Consider the following 15,973-nt stretch of genomic DNA (forward strand, 5'->3'; position numbering starts at 1 on the left):
TAAATTAAGAAAATTATCAGAAATAATGATAAATATTATTCATTCCTTTCTTATCGACTAATTTCAAATTACCAAGAATTTTTTAATATCACTTACAAAAATTATTTTAAATTATAAAATTAAAAAATATTATTTTAAATTATTTAAAATGTATATTATTTTAGTATTAATTGAATATAAATTTAATATTAATTAAAAGACAAAATTAAAATTATTTATTTAAAAAGACATGAAAGTACTGTTATCTGTCAATCATTTATCTCCTATATTTTTCTTATTCTACGCATATATTTCAAAAAGCCTAATTAAATTATATCCTAAAACTGTGTTTGAAAGAATTTGTTACGAAATAAAAACACAATAAATGTAAGTAAACACAAATAGACGCAATATATGTACACAAATAGGTAGACTCGAAAGTAGTTCGTAGACCTCGCTAAGAGATAAGTAACCTTGCAAGGCCTCCTTACAACCTTTCTCCATCTCTCTCCCTTCGAGGAACTCACTATGAAGTGTTCAATGGATGGAAACATAAGCTGAAAGGAGCTGGTCGCCCAGGATGTTGACTACCCGCGATGTTTAGCGGCCGCTAACTGGCTCTAAACATTCATCGTTAAATAGCTAGTTCCGGTATCGGACTCAAAAAGAGAAGAATGGTCAATAGATTCTTGTCGAAATTCTTCAATTTCGGTACTGATTTGTAACAATTTATTTTTCAAATATGTACGAGTATATACTGCGAGAATGAACTACTAGTCAAAATTCTTTTTTATTAAAAAAATATATAAATAAATTATATAATTGATAATATTCTTATTTTAAGCAATTTCTATAATTTATTTGTATTCACAGATTATTTCAAACATTTCCATTTTTTTTTTCTTCAAAAAGCCAACAAGAAACTGTACAAATTATTCACTATTAAATTAGCAGCAATTAAAATACATAATGGTTAAAGGAATGTTTATTTATAAATAAAAATAATAAAAAATTAATTTTTATTAAAATAAAAATTCGGAGAAACACGCGTTCTTAATTGATGAATGCAATCTTTCTTCGCGAGAATTTGAAAAATGTTAATGAGAATTGTAAAAAGTCATTATGAAGTTGTCGTTTTCTAATTTATTGTCGAATCACGGACGTAACATCTATTGCGATAAATTGATTGAGTTCTTTAAGAGAGTATACACTATAAGAATATATGTGCAATAAAATATTTATTGAATCGTTGGATATAATTAGCTGGGAAATTTATAACAAGCGCATAAAAGGTTCTTCTCGATTGACTCCGGAGTATAACATGAAGAGAATTCAGATCATTAAGAATCCCTTCTTAAGTACATTCTTCGTCACGCTCAAGGATCAAACGTACTATCCGCGAGTGTGTGGCCCCTTTGTTACTTTCGCGACTTCATAATGTTCTTATGGTTCGCATATACGTATGACTCAGCCTCTCGTGGTATCCATCCGGGAATGATAAACGAAAACGATACATTCATCTGTCTCCAGCGTTTTTCCGGAACCGTCAATTATAATTATAAAATCAGCGAAAATATGTATTAATTATTCCCTCCTCTTCCGACAGCTTAATTAAAAATATATTTTATAAGGCAACAAAATATAATTAATTCAGCTTTATGTCTGACAAGCTAACTAAATTTATCCGTTTAAACTAAAATTGAAATTTTAATATTCCACATCTCCATTATACAAAAAACATCTCCTTTGCAACAACGTGGCACGTATTTACCTTTGAGCAACTCGGCAGAGTAATAAATAAGAAATAAAGGTTAAAGATTATTAAATCTGATATGCATTTTTTCCCTAAATTACAGCAAACCATTTTCATACGTTCTCCAAACCATTTAGCAAGATTTAACTTTGTTGGTAGGCGTAGGCTGCACGAGTGTAATCGGGAAACGATAGAAAGCATGAAAACGGGCATAGTGCGACGTCTTGATTTATCGCCTTTATAAAATGTACAAGGAATCGTGCGGGGATATCGACATAACGTGATCGTGAAGATTGCGTGACGGGAGTTATTATCACACGACGATTTACAGTTTATCGCGTGTTTCGTACGATTCACCTCGTGACTCGGATACGCGAAAACTTAATAACAAGCTCGAAAATCGAGTCGCTATCAAGTAACAGATGGTGTTATACCCCCGAATAAATAATGCGCGTCGGTTCTTTAATGTTTTATTTATATTGTTACAATATATGTACATTTACGCGCGTTCGAGTATTACCATTTTTTTTCCACGGACGTAATTTATTTTATTTTATTTCGCTCGCAATTTAAATTTTAAACCCACTCTCGACTCATGCCACGAGTTTACGTCTGTGTTCGTGTACAAAAGAGAGTTCGGATAATGTAAATTTCTGCGCGACTTATACGATCAGAAAATATATATATTTAGATCATAGCTTGGGCTATTGCAGTAGTACAAACAAATAGAGCGTCGTTACAATGTCTACGAGAGAATAAGGATACGATCGTGTCTCGAATCGGACGTGATGTTTGTTTGAGTGATGTCAGGAAGGGACCTACGACGTGAACCCTGAATTCCAGTGCACGGAATTAGAATCGTTTGCACTTAATTATTAGAAACACACTTGCCAGCTGGCGATTTAAAGTAAAGACTGTAGCTATAACATGTAAGACGAAGTTATTTTTAGAATGACAATAAGAATTTCAGTGGAAGATATTCATTAAAACGTAGACAACCGTAGTTCAACCTATCTTTAATTATCTCGAATACAAAGTATCTACTTAAATCTTGTAAAAATGTATTTTCTAAAAATTCCTTGATCTTTCAGGTATTTTTTCGAAATTCCAGGTAAAGGAATTATTTAAAGATATTTTGGTGGAATTTTTTAAAATAAATTTTTTCAATTGTAAGCGTCTTCTAATCTTTTGTCACTCATACAAAAGAAAAAGACAAAGCCACTTATATTTCGAGTACTAAATTTACAAATGTACTGAAAAATTGAATGACTTTTGTTAAGCTAAAAATTTTGCACTATCATTACATTTTTATTTTTATCATTAAAACTAAAATAAAGAATATGTATACTGCATATTCAATATTTTATTAAGATTTTTATATTTAATGTTTTAAACAGAGATAAATATATATAAATAATTTACTGTATAAAAACAAAATAACAAAGAGAAAATTAAGAAAAAAATTTTCTTAATCCCAATAGAATTCCCTGATTTTTTCAGTCACAAAAAACCTTTCTGAGAAATCTAGGCTTTATAGGAAGTATATATTTATACCCTGTACAAACTGTACTGTAATTCATCGTGGTACATTTTCTTTTTTCCACGTAATATCGCGACGAGGCAAGAACTTTCCCGAAAGTCGCGCTTTTCCCATCACGCGGTTAATACGATCGCTCGGTGGTCGTGTTTCTTCAGCAAATGATTGCATCGTGGCATTCGAGCGGCGGCGAATAACTCGCGCGGTGGTCGTGCTTCTACCGCGATGGCTCGTTGCATTTTGAACGGCGAGTATCTTGTACTTCTACCTCACTGACGGCCGTCGGTTTATCTGCGGAGATCGTCCGACTCTCTGCTTCTACGGGCTTCGGATCGCGTCAGAGAAAAGGTTGCTTTACATTGTGAGGGGCCCTTATCTACCGTCTCGATCCCTGTGCGAAAGGATCTCTCGAAAGTGCAGTGCCGATATACTTGTATATACGGGTCATAGAACTTAGAATTATGATATATCTTGTCGCGGCGCGCGCGGCGACGGTGGCGGCGGCGAACGTTCGTTGAATCTCGCAATATAAACGCCATAAATGTGAATTACATTAAAATCGTGATGCACGTGAAATTAAATCGAATGTAGTTTCCAGTCGGCTCACCGTGTTCCGCTATTTTTACCTATAGGCTGAGCTGATTAAATTTATTAAGATAAAATACGCTATTTCTCTCTACTGAATTCGCTTCTATCTGTTTTATACGATACGAGTTTTGTCCGATTAACTTCGTCATATTGCGTTCATCTTTTTTAAAATTCAGAGATTTCTCGAAGATTTTAAATTAAAAATTTGTCGAATTAAATTAAATTGTAAAATTACATTTAAATTAAAAATCAGAGAGATTTTTTGTTACCTATTTATATCCTTTTCAATAACACATGTAAGACAAAAATAATATTATATCTCAATAAAATTTATATAAATAAAAATGATCGATAAATATATATTTGAATCCTACTTCATCTTTTGTAATGAATGATCAATCAATGATAAAATAACCTGTATTTAAAAGATTGATATTTAAAAAGTCACGTATCATAGGAATTAAATGGCAAATTTCAAGATTTTAAAAGCTCTAAGCTGGCAGGACCAAATCAGCAAAATCAAATGAGACCTAATGGATTATTTAGTACTATTTAGTACTTATTTTGTACTATTTTGTACCACCAAAAATAATTTTGTATCCCAATTCAGAAAAAATCGTGGCGCTGTTAACTTAATACTAAGCTAGCAGGATCAAAAGAAAAAATTAAAAAAATAAATAAAACAAAACAGATACAATTAGTAGTACTGAATTTGTACTAATTTGTACCACCAAAAATAAATTTGTATTCCGTTCCAATTAAAAAAAAAATAAAAATAAAACAAAATAGATACAATTAGTACTGAATTTGTACTAATTTGCACCATCGAAAATAATTTTGTACCACCGAAAATAAATTGGCACGGGGTACTGTTTTGTTTTATTTATTTTTTTAATTTTTTCTTTTGATCCTGCTAGCTTAATATTAAGTTATCAGCGCCACGATTTTTTCTGAATTGGCATGGGGTACAAAATTATTTTTGGTGATACAAAATAGTACAAAATAAGTACTAAATAATCCATTAGATCCCATTTGATTTTGCTAATTTGGTCCTGCCAGCTTAAGAGAGCTGATATTCTTACGTGTAGTTAATCATAAGAGTTAATCAATTATGTTAACAATTGCTAATTATAAAGATTATAATTAGCTAATCGTATTTTAAAGAATAATGCGGTATATACGAAGTACACATACCTATTCCTTCGAATGTCGCCGTACATATGATAAGAGCAATAGCGCGCTACGTCTGTAAAGGTCGAGCGCCGAACACTGTGTGACGATGTAAGATAACAAATTCCTTATACCTATAAAATAATATACGTAGGTATGCCGAATATCCTTTGTAAAAAATAGTGACGCGTCCTTGTTTGTATCCTTGGTATGCGTGACGTAGGAAGACACGCCATAGGACATAGTGGGGGAAGGCAAGTGGGGGAAAGGACCGCCGCGTCGCGCAGAAAGCAGAGAGACGAAAAAATTATTATTGTTCAGCCAACGCTCGAGAGTTAACAAGTACGTATTCGACATACATATGTCGTTTATATCAATAAAGTTTTTCTATCTCATTGTCAGTAGCTTTCGATATACGATCTGATTCTTTTGTAAAACTAGTTTTACTTACAACACCTTTCGTTCTCGAGTTTCAAATTAATTTTATTAATAAATGAGTGTATTACAATTTTTTATTTTTAATGGTTTTTATTACGATAGTTGAATATTAAGTTAGCAGAACCACAATTTTTTTTAATTGATACGAGGTACAAATTTATTTTCGGTAGTACAAATTAGTACAAATTCAGTACTAATTGTATCTGTTTTGTTTTATTTATTTTTTTAATTTTTTCTTTTGGTCCTGCTAGCTTAATATTAAGTTAGCAGCGCCACGATTTTTTCTGAATTGACATGGGGTACAAAATTATTTTTGGTGATACAAAATAGTACAAAATAAGTACTAAATAATCCATTAGGTCCCATTTGATTTTGCTGATTTGGTCCTGCCAGCTTAAGAGAGCTGATTTTAAATATCAAATGAAAAATGTGCGTGTCGCGAATTAAATTATAATATAAAATTAAGTATCTTTAAATTGAAAATCGAAAAGATTTCTTTGTTATCTATATATCTTTCGATAACGCGGCAAACATACATACACATATATAATTATTGCATCTCAATGCTTAGATAGAATTTATATAAATGATCGATGAGTATATTTTAATCCTACTTGCCTTTCAATTTGTAATTCAGTAATAAAATATATCCTGTATTTAAACGATTGTATATTTAAAAAGGTCAGAGGTTATAAAAATCAAAGGACAAATTTCAAGCAGGTATGGTAGACGCCAGAATACTTATATCATAATAAGAATAACAATAAAGAGTACAGCAAAAAAAATATATAATGAAGCGTGATCCGTATGATCCATTTTGCTTTGAAACAGTCGCGAGTGCGCGAGCTATAAGGTACTTTATCCTCTCACCATCCCCAAGTCGTAGAACTGGTTTTACACGCGGTCGATTCCGATATATAAAGGACGAACGAGGGTGAGAGGAAGCCGCGGATAGCGAAAAAGAAAGATGTATCAATGATCCTTACAGAAGATCCCTCGCTTCTTGTAGTCCGCGCGATTCATCGCTCACCGATTAAAACGAGAGACAGACTCTTTTTTGTGACATCGTGACTCAGTGCCATAGATAAATGGCAAACTCTTTTTTGTCACGCTTAAACGCGAAGTGAATTCAGCAAATACTTTATACTAAGCGCGTTCTTATCTTCTTTCTTTTTTACATCTCTTTCTACCATCATCTTTGTTCCTTCATCCTTATTTATATTTTATCTAATTATTTAGTAAAATATGACGCTAGAATAAATATCAATGATATATGTACGTCAATAATTTATTTGTAGAAATATTCTTCTCTCTTTCTCTTTTAATAACTATCGTTTTTTGGATATCGGTTAAATTTTTACATAAAAGAAATTTATAACAATTATTAAATTCATAATCAAATAATATTTTATACCACAATTATTTAAATTAATTTTGCATACGCGTATTCAAATAACAAATGATAAATTTTATGAGCGTTTCTTACGTCGCAACTTATGGTCGTTAATTCCGTGTATTCTAAACGTCGTTTTTGATAGCCCGCTCACGAGATCAGCTTTCTACGAATTGATTAACAGTGAATGCTTCTTGAATAAATTACAGTAAAGATGTACCAGCACACATATGCATAAGTTTTCTTTTGTCTATAAATCTATCAATAGAACGAAGAATTTACACTCTATTTATATTCTACCGCGTGCCATAAAAAATTGAAAATAATTTATGTGTTGCAAATACTCGTAGATTCTGCACAAATCGCTATATAAAAGTATTTGTGATGTATAATAAATATGAGTGTCATAAAATGATGCAATATGCATGATATGCATCGTGAATACTATAAGATTTTGTGTAATAATAAATCTTTACGAAGGAAAATGCCAAAAATATTCCGTTAATATTATAACAGTAATATATTATTTTAAGCTACATGTGAATAACAATGGTGATAATAGTATCATTAATATTTTTATAAACATAAAAGGTCACGCTAATAAGTTTGTAACAGCATATTTAGCTAAAGATAAAGTTTGCCGGATTTAATATAAAATGTCAGATAAATAATTAGATGCTGAAGTAATAAGTACATGCTGTCCAAAGTTACTGATCAGAATGAAAGCAATTAATAGATTATATAAACAATCCTCAAATTATTTAATCAAAAATCATACAACACATAATAATAATAAATAAGTTAGAATTGATTCTATAAGCGTTAAGAGAAACTGCCGCAAATTTTATTGTATTTTTTTCGAACCCGAATAAGTTATATAATAAATATGTGCAATTAATCATGAATAAATATCCTTACTCGTAGGCTAGAAAGAAAAGACATGCGTAATATGATCCATTTATTAAATCTTTGCAAACAATCTCGAAGAACTTAATATCCTTATGTGAGATGAGAAGTTCTTCGAGACGTTGATATCGATACTATCAATGACGCGACTCTTTAATCGCCGCTTGATAAAATAGGTCTATTGTTTATATCGCGGTGTTCAACTTATTTTTTTGTACATTACGACGTAATAAAATAGATTGACAGTAATATTGCATGTCCAAACTTTAAACTTTTTTTTCGAAATATCTTTGTTCATAATAAAAGTTTCAGCGATACGTGAAACCTATTCAATTGCTTAATTCTATTTATTAATTGTATTAATTAATTGATATTGTATATTGATCAATTACAATAAATATGCGACTAAACCTACATTACTTAATATTTATTTATTGTTAGCTTTACATTACTCATCGATGGATGAGATCGATTCTACATCATATCTCACCAAGATTTTCGATTTCGTGCACGCGACAAGAATTTGCACGACATCGAAATCAGTTTTATCGCGCAAATTTTATCGTCGGCTCTATCGATGAAAGACAACCACGATTAAACAGAGATAAATATTTTCATACCAGTACGCACTTTGCTTGTACCGCTTCGATTTTTAACTCTTCCGCCCTAACTCGATTTCACACACGAGTGACGCTCTTATCAACGTATCGAACAGTGACAATAGTCCCCCTTACTCTTTAATTGGCTATAATTGCTTTCGATTTCCTCGATCGTTGATTGTGTGCCGCGCAACACTTAACGAGGATGGTACGAAAGGTCTACGTGTATGCGTGCACGTGCGTGAGTGGTAGATCGACGGGCCCATTTGCATATTTAAATCACGATTCGATCGGTAGATGCTCCTCCCTCTTTATCTCTCTGTTGATTTTCTTTACTCTTAGCCACTACGATTGACTCAGTAGCTTCTCAATGCTTCCTGATTGTATCCGATGCTAATGCAATTTAATTCTAGATTGTCTGCATTTTCCATAGAAAAAAAGAGAAAGAAAAAGAGAGAAAGAGAACCAAAATGTGTGTAATTTTTAAAAAATATATATTTATATATATATTATCAAATTTTTATTATTTTATTATTTGTTATTATTATTAAATATTTTTATTATATTTATATAATTTATAATATAAATAATTATATAATTTTTATTATTTATTACTAAATATTTATATATATATTAAAATATAAAATTATACACGCAAAAAAGTAAAATTAAAATGAAGCCTTTTAATAATTGTAACAATAAAATATTATTCGGAATTCATAATATTAATTCAGCAACTCTAAAAATATTTCATTATATATTATTTATTTATATAATTTTATTTATATTAATTTAATATATAACTTGCAGAGAAAGATGTTATTTAAAATTTAAAAACTTTTGCCTGTCAGAGATTGACGTAAATTTTTTTGAGCTTCTGTGTAAAGGATTGTAAGATTATTTCTCGTGTTCCGTCGACAGTAATCCCGGTTAACGGAGATCGCTTTTAGGACCGTCGTCCTTCGTCGGAGGAACAACCGATATGCCGCGGGCTCGATTTCAAAGAAGCGCGCTGCGGCATAATCATAATTCCACGAGAAATATGACCCAATGACACAATAAGTACCGGTCATTACCGTGTGCGCAACTGGCCGGCAGACAGTGAGAAAATTAAATTCCCACGCACGATCGCACTTCGCGCCATTAACGTTTTCTATTCGCATTAAAATCTCGCTTGCGTAAATTTGCAACCGCGCGTTTTACTCTCTTCCGCGTAAGGTAAAGGAATATGAGAAATGGGAAAAATTCCGTTAAAACTGTTACTTCGATATTTTTTTTTTTTTTTCTTTCGAACACAGTCTCTCTTGTAGCGCGCGCGAAGACTCTTCTGTATTTTCCTCTATTTTACTCACAACGATACAAACGGCATTACCGCTGCCTCCTCGCGGCGCTCTAAGTCAGAGGAATAAAGCCCGGATCGCGCATAAATATTTCACACATCACCTACCGAGATATACAGGCATTTAAAGAAGCGCGAGGAGAAGAGCGCTCCCGGCGTCAGTTCGCGTCGGGGTTGGCTCGTGGAAAGTTTCACGCGGTTTTACGTTGCGTCATAAATGCAGGATGTAAATCATGCGGGGAGGCACGAGCGACTCTGCAGACACGCGTAAAAGTTGAAGGATCAAGAAGGAAGCGAAGAGAAGTCAGAGGATTACTGACGACGCAATTAATCCTGTACAGTAGAGCCTCCGATGCAGATATTTTTCTTCTATTTTTATGTAATACGATATAAAATAAAAAATTTCCAATATATAGAAATTTGCAAAACTTTATAATTCGTATAGTCTTAAGATATTAAATATAAAATGGTCTTAAATATTAAACTGCGTTAAAGAAAAACGATGTGAGCCAAGACTATTGCAGTGATTAATTTAGTATTATATTATTAAATTTTAATACTTTTTTTTTAATTATGTGCGTTTTTATATAAACAATTAAAATAACATTTTAAAAACTTGTAAATAATTGTCTCTTTTATGAACGATATAATTAATTATAATTTTCAATATTTTTTTTAATTTCTCAAATTTAAACACACATACATATAAACATATATATAATATTTTTAATAAATTAGAATTACGTCCACATATTTTCCTCCGTTAACAGTATACTTGAACTCATAAAAGGCAATAGTCTAAACAAAGAACATACTTCCGCTGAAATATCAATCGTAAAATATGGAGCTTTTCGGAAGAGTAGTCACACGTGCTGGCCACGTGTTTCGTTGAGAACTCGTGTTAAAAGGAGTCATAGCCCTTTTCGTTCGTCATGAGAACAAAGGAAAGCGCATCATCATTCTTTCATAAAAATAAATTTCATAAAATAATTGCCACGTACATACATACATTATGTAACCACCAGTAATTATTATTTAGGATTAAATAAGGGATCGTTTTTAATGGATAACTAATAATTTCTATGTTTTTTTTTTTTTATATTGCCTTTCAAAAGTTGGAGAAATTCTGCTGCGTTTCTTTGTGATCTATGAACACGTTAACTAGTTTCTAAAATGATAGACGAAATCTTATCGCAGTTGATAGCACCTACACAAAGAGTAAAATATCTGAGTGACTATCTTTCTCTCTTCCTCTCTTCGCTCTCAGAAAAAGTAGTCATGATATTCATTCGATTTGTTGATTTATAAATAAAAATGTCACTGACAAGTCAGCGTGATATCTTGTGTATTTGTGCATGATACAATAAGATAGTTTTTATTTGTAATACTGTAACCGATCAATATCACCCTTGAAAATTCATAATCTTTTTATCTCTGAAGGAAACTATACATTTAATTAAGAGTACTATACAAATTGTACTTTGCATCAATCATAATAACCGTACTTTACATAGGTAATCACGTTGTAAAATCCAAAGAGATTTAAAGAAAAATATTAAAATATGTACTCTAAAATTTTTATTATTACGAAGAATATAATATTTATATTTCTTTTCGTACAATTATAATAATTGAAAAATTGATATTCGTTAATAAAAAATTAATGTACTCTTATTTCGACAATCTTTTCGACGACCTTAAAAAATAAGAGTGGTGTGTTGCATTATTTACAGAAAATAAAATTCGAAATATAATTTAATTTTAATTTTAAGCTCTAAATTTTAATGACAGACATCAATTTGTATGTAAAACAACAATCTCAATTGCATCGTGCGAAAATGAGCTGTTTGCTTTGCGTCGATCCGAGGCAGAAATAACTCGCCCTCCCGCTTAGAATTAAGGAAACCGTTGTTATTATCAACAAAACATGCGTTTAGTTTCGCAATCGCATTACTAGTTACAATCGACGCGATGACTGTTCGTTTCATACAAGTTGCCACATTGTAATTTCTACGAAAAGTGCAATCATAGCAATTATATACATAAAAGAACGCAGGAAAAACCATTGTTATTACCGCATTAGGTTTTCTTATCATGATAAACACATATATTATTTACGCGTAGATTAAAAAATATAATCTATTACATCTTTTTATTTCACTAGTATCTATTTCATGAAAAAAGTTTGTATTTTGTACGATAAATAATTTTTATAGAATGTAAATATCATTTTCAATAAAATTTTTTTGATATAGATAACATAATTTTTTAATATTATTTTTTAATATTATTTAATTATAATTTATTTTTTTCTGTATTAGTTTGTATTGTATTTAATTATAATAATAAATTTCAATTTAATATACAAATACCTATGACACATAATATTATTTATCCTTGATTCACAGTCTTTTCCATGTGCTAAATTAAAATTACTATTTAAATATTAGTACCATTATTTCGAGAATCCTACATCCTCATGCCATATACTAATAACGTACAAAATAACAGGCCCGACGATCGCCCGCGGCTGTTAGCGTCCGTTCGCACCAGCGATAATATTATGAAATAAGTGTAAATAAACACTTTTTCTTTTAATGCACGTTTAAGACATTCATAATTTTCAGCCATGTGTATTGCAATATTCATTCAGAGTCTTACCAGGCGTGTTGAATGAGAAGCTCAAAGTCATAAAGCATCAGTTGATTTCATTAACATAATTCATTTATCTTTTCTATGATATCACAATACAATATCCCAAATAAATTTATAATAATAAATGAAATTGATAAGACTTATTCAAACTTTATATTAAATAAATGCTAGATGTGTAATTAAAAATATTTTTAATTACTTAAAACGGCTTCTCATTAATTTGTGACTGATTAATAATAAAATTTAAAAATTATAATTGCATGCATATGTGTTGTAAGTATTCTGGAAAATAACGGATTATTTGAAATTGTATTATTGCTGCGGAACATCATCAAAATATTTGCGGCTTAAATTAGCGAATAAATACCAAACGAATAGCTAAATTAGCGATAATATGCCAAAGGAATTTATAACTCTAAATTAAATCTCAAGATCAACAATAAAATTTAAAAAATTATATATAAATGACATGTATATGTATGTGTATTTTAGGTATTCTGAAGAATAATGAATATTCCAGCGTAATATTGCAATGGAATATCATCATCAAAATATTTGCCTTCTAAAGTAGCGAATAAAAAACGCACGAAAAAAAATTGTTTCCTTGAGAAGCGCAAGCAAACCTAGACACGCGTAGATTTTAATCAGCGGCGCATTCCAAGAAGATGATGATTTCACGGTGATGTCACCGAGGCATGGAACGGAATCGTAATCGGGATCTCGCTTTCGAGGATCGATACGAGACCTGGCCGAGCGAGTCTCTCGCTACCGCCGACAGATAAATCGCTACGATAAATCGAACGAATCACCCGGTATGCACGCGTCGCGTCGCGACAGATATGTCGATTCGAGATTTGTTAAGCAGCGCAAGCTCGGCTACCGTTGATTCTCCTGTAAACAACGCATCCAGTTTCCGTTACTACACGGCTGCATAATCGGCGATATCACCGTGCGATTCGCGATCGGTTGTCGCGTTTAATTGGATGACATCGAGCGATCGACAGCCGTTCTGCCGATCTAACGATCTCGCCGCTCGTCGCTTTAGTTTGACTTTACTTACTCAACACGGCATCGCCATCCGGGCATCGGCATGGATTCGATACAGTAGCGGTATAAAGAGAGAAAGATTATGTCACGCTGTATTATTCACAAGTAATTATAATTCTGCGACTGGTACTATTTCAATTCAAGTTTTTCGTCACGCGAATAAAATCATATATGTAAGCATAACATATTTTTTAAGCCAATGAATAATTTCCTGTTTCTCTTAAAGCTTAACCAATTACTTCTTTATCGATAATAATATAAATGACTTTGTCATTGACGTCACAGAATTGCGTGTTGAATGGAAAAAACAGATCATTTAAATTGCATATATTATTATCAGGTTGCAATATTAACCAGTTGGCCATAAACGACAATTCGCATTCATATATTTAAATGTTTGCACCGATAAATTTTCTATATTTATACCTTATTTATATCGACAAAAATATTTCAACGCGCGCGCATGCGTAATAAAAATCTATTTAATAAAAACATTTTGTCGTTTGTCAGCAATATAATATCAAATTAATCAATCAAGGATTAATAATTTATAAGACACACAACAATGGAAAATTATTTTGATTCAATACATTGAAAATAAATATATAATAAATTCAAGTAAAATTAAAGGAAAAAAAAGTTGTTCCTTGTGCAATTATCTCAAATAGAAAATTAAATATTCATTAAACCGTTCTTAATATTCTACTAAACATTTTGTCATTTATATTTGGCTTCGTTAATAAAAAATTGTTTCTCGTGTAATCTAATAAAATAACTATTGAAAGTAAAAAGATATAGTATACTCACACCGGAGGAAAGATTCCCAGCGGACGTTGAAGGCGGCGAGAAATGACGGTACGCATCCACGTGTTCGCAAGAGCGGCGAGTTGAAATTCACTTGTACAAACGTCGGCGCGACACGAGACCAACACAAGAAACCACCAGCCACCGGCGGGGCTGGTCTTCTCTCTTTCACGATTATATCACTGCGGCCACGACGCGCGGTCTTCCTCTCTCGAACCGGCGTGTTTCCGGCGCGTCACTTTCCGCGAAACTCCGAGTAACTTCACTTCCGCGAAATTCCGAGCAACGTCCTCCTCGAAACGCGACGAGACACCACTATTCGCCGTTCGTTCGTCGCGAATAACAAAACGCGCACGAAATACTCTCTTCGACTTGTTTACTTCGCGACACACAATATCGAATAAAATGTCGACTCGATCGACGATAAATTGTTGATGTTCAGTTTATACCGAAAGAAACTGAAGTCGGTCGCACTTTGATTCCACCGCTATTGGTTGGGTTTTCAAGTGTTTCCCCTTTTACTTCGACAACAAAGCATGACACGAAACTTTTTTCGAAGGGTTGGTTGTCTATCTCTATATATTATATATACCTCACACGTGTCACGTGGCTCCGCCACACTTGTTGATTGTCGCCATGGATACACGAGCGCTCAGTTCCCGCGAAATTTCCCGATACGCGTGAGAATCAACTCTCGCACAAAGTCAACGCACAATCACACAAATCCCGAAAGTTTCATAAATAACGAGAGGCATCCACGAGAGGGATCCAGAAAAGGCCACGTATGTACGTATACTTTCGATCAATCTCGCTTGTATTTAGACGTCGCGAAGAAACAAAAACCGGAAAAAAACATTCTCACCTCGACTCGAGCGTTTTTCTCGGAACGCTGTTGTCGTAACTTTTGTCACTTGCTCGACGAACGAAGAACACTCGACAGACACTGGACGCGGGATCGAAAAATTCGAATAACTCTCCTGGACTCCACGCACGTTCGCGAGCGACGCGTTCGAAGCGAATTAACGACATGTAACCAAGTACGACCGACTCCCGCGACCGCCGCGGCGAGACTGAGGAGCGACAAGGGCGTGCGCATGCTCGGCACGCTTACCGCTTCGAGTCGAGCGCTCGAGCCAGTCACGGGAGTCATTCCGTCTCAGTCGCTCTTCGGGTGAGCATCGTCGCGCGCACGTCCCGTCTACTGTCTCTCTTTCGCTCTCTCCTGCTTCCAGTCCGTCTCGCTCACCGCTATCCGATCGCACACCGCCTTCTCCATCTCCCCTGCTGCCGTCCCGAGCTTCATTGAGAATCCTTATCTCCGTTTCTTTCTAAGAAGCAGTGGAATCAAAGATTGTGTGCGCTCCGCTTAACCCGCCTCGCCGGTACGTCATATATGAATGAAATATATATTTTTCTGAAAGTATTGTATATAATACATGTATGAATGATTTTTCGATATAACTAGTCTATCGAAATTCAATATTTGTTGGAATAATATGTATAATGGCGCGTTATATATTGTATTCTTTTATGGCTGTGTGTATGATCGAGACACGCATTGCGATTGTTTAGATCTGAAGTTAGATTCGTGAATATTTTGCCGCGACGCGTCCGTCGTCTTCTGTGTCATCTATTTACGACACCAACGCACATTTCGTAATTTTCATAATTTGAGATTTTCGACGCGAGATTTGAAAATACGAGATTTAGTATAGTTGAGTGTGAATCGATCTTGTTTCAAGAAAGAGAGAAATCGATTCACATG

The 15,973-nt window shown here is 33.1% G+C and overlaps 1 protein-coding gene across 3 annotated transcripts in view; it reads right to left on the reverse strand.

The window, feature by feature from the left end:
• Cv-c (RhoGTPase activating protein) overlaps nucleotides 1–15,264 on the reverse strand; it is a 230,120-nt gene extending 214,856 nt beyond the window's left edge. For 2 of the 3 annotated variants that reach the window (XM_072897445.1, XM_072897443.1), the window contains exon 1: nucleotides 14,212–15,264. The gene's annotated coding sequence lies outside the window, so the exon portion shown is untranslated. Of the gene's footprint in view, nucleotides 1–5,051; nucleotides 7,310–14,211 lie in introns of those variants that run through there. The other variant, XM_072897444.1, reaches the window with a different exon arrangement.
• Nucleotides 15,265–15,973: the final 709 nt, after the last annotated feature.

Source organism: Anoplolepis gracilipes, chromosome 8, assembly GCF_047496725.1.
Source record: "Anoplolepis gracilipes chromosome 8, ASM4749672v1, whole genome shotgun sequence".
Lineage (NCBI taxonomy): Eukaryota > Metazoa > Arthropoda > Insecta > Hymenoptera > Formicidae > Anoplolepis > Anoplolepis gracilipes.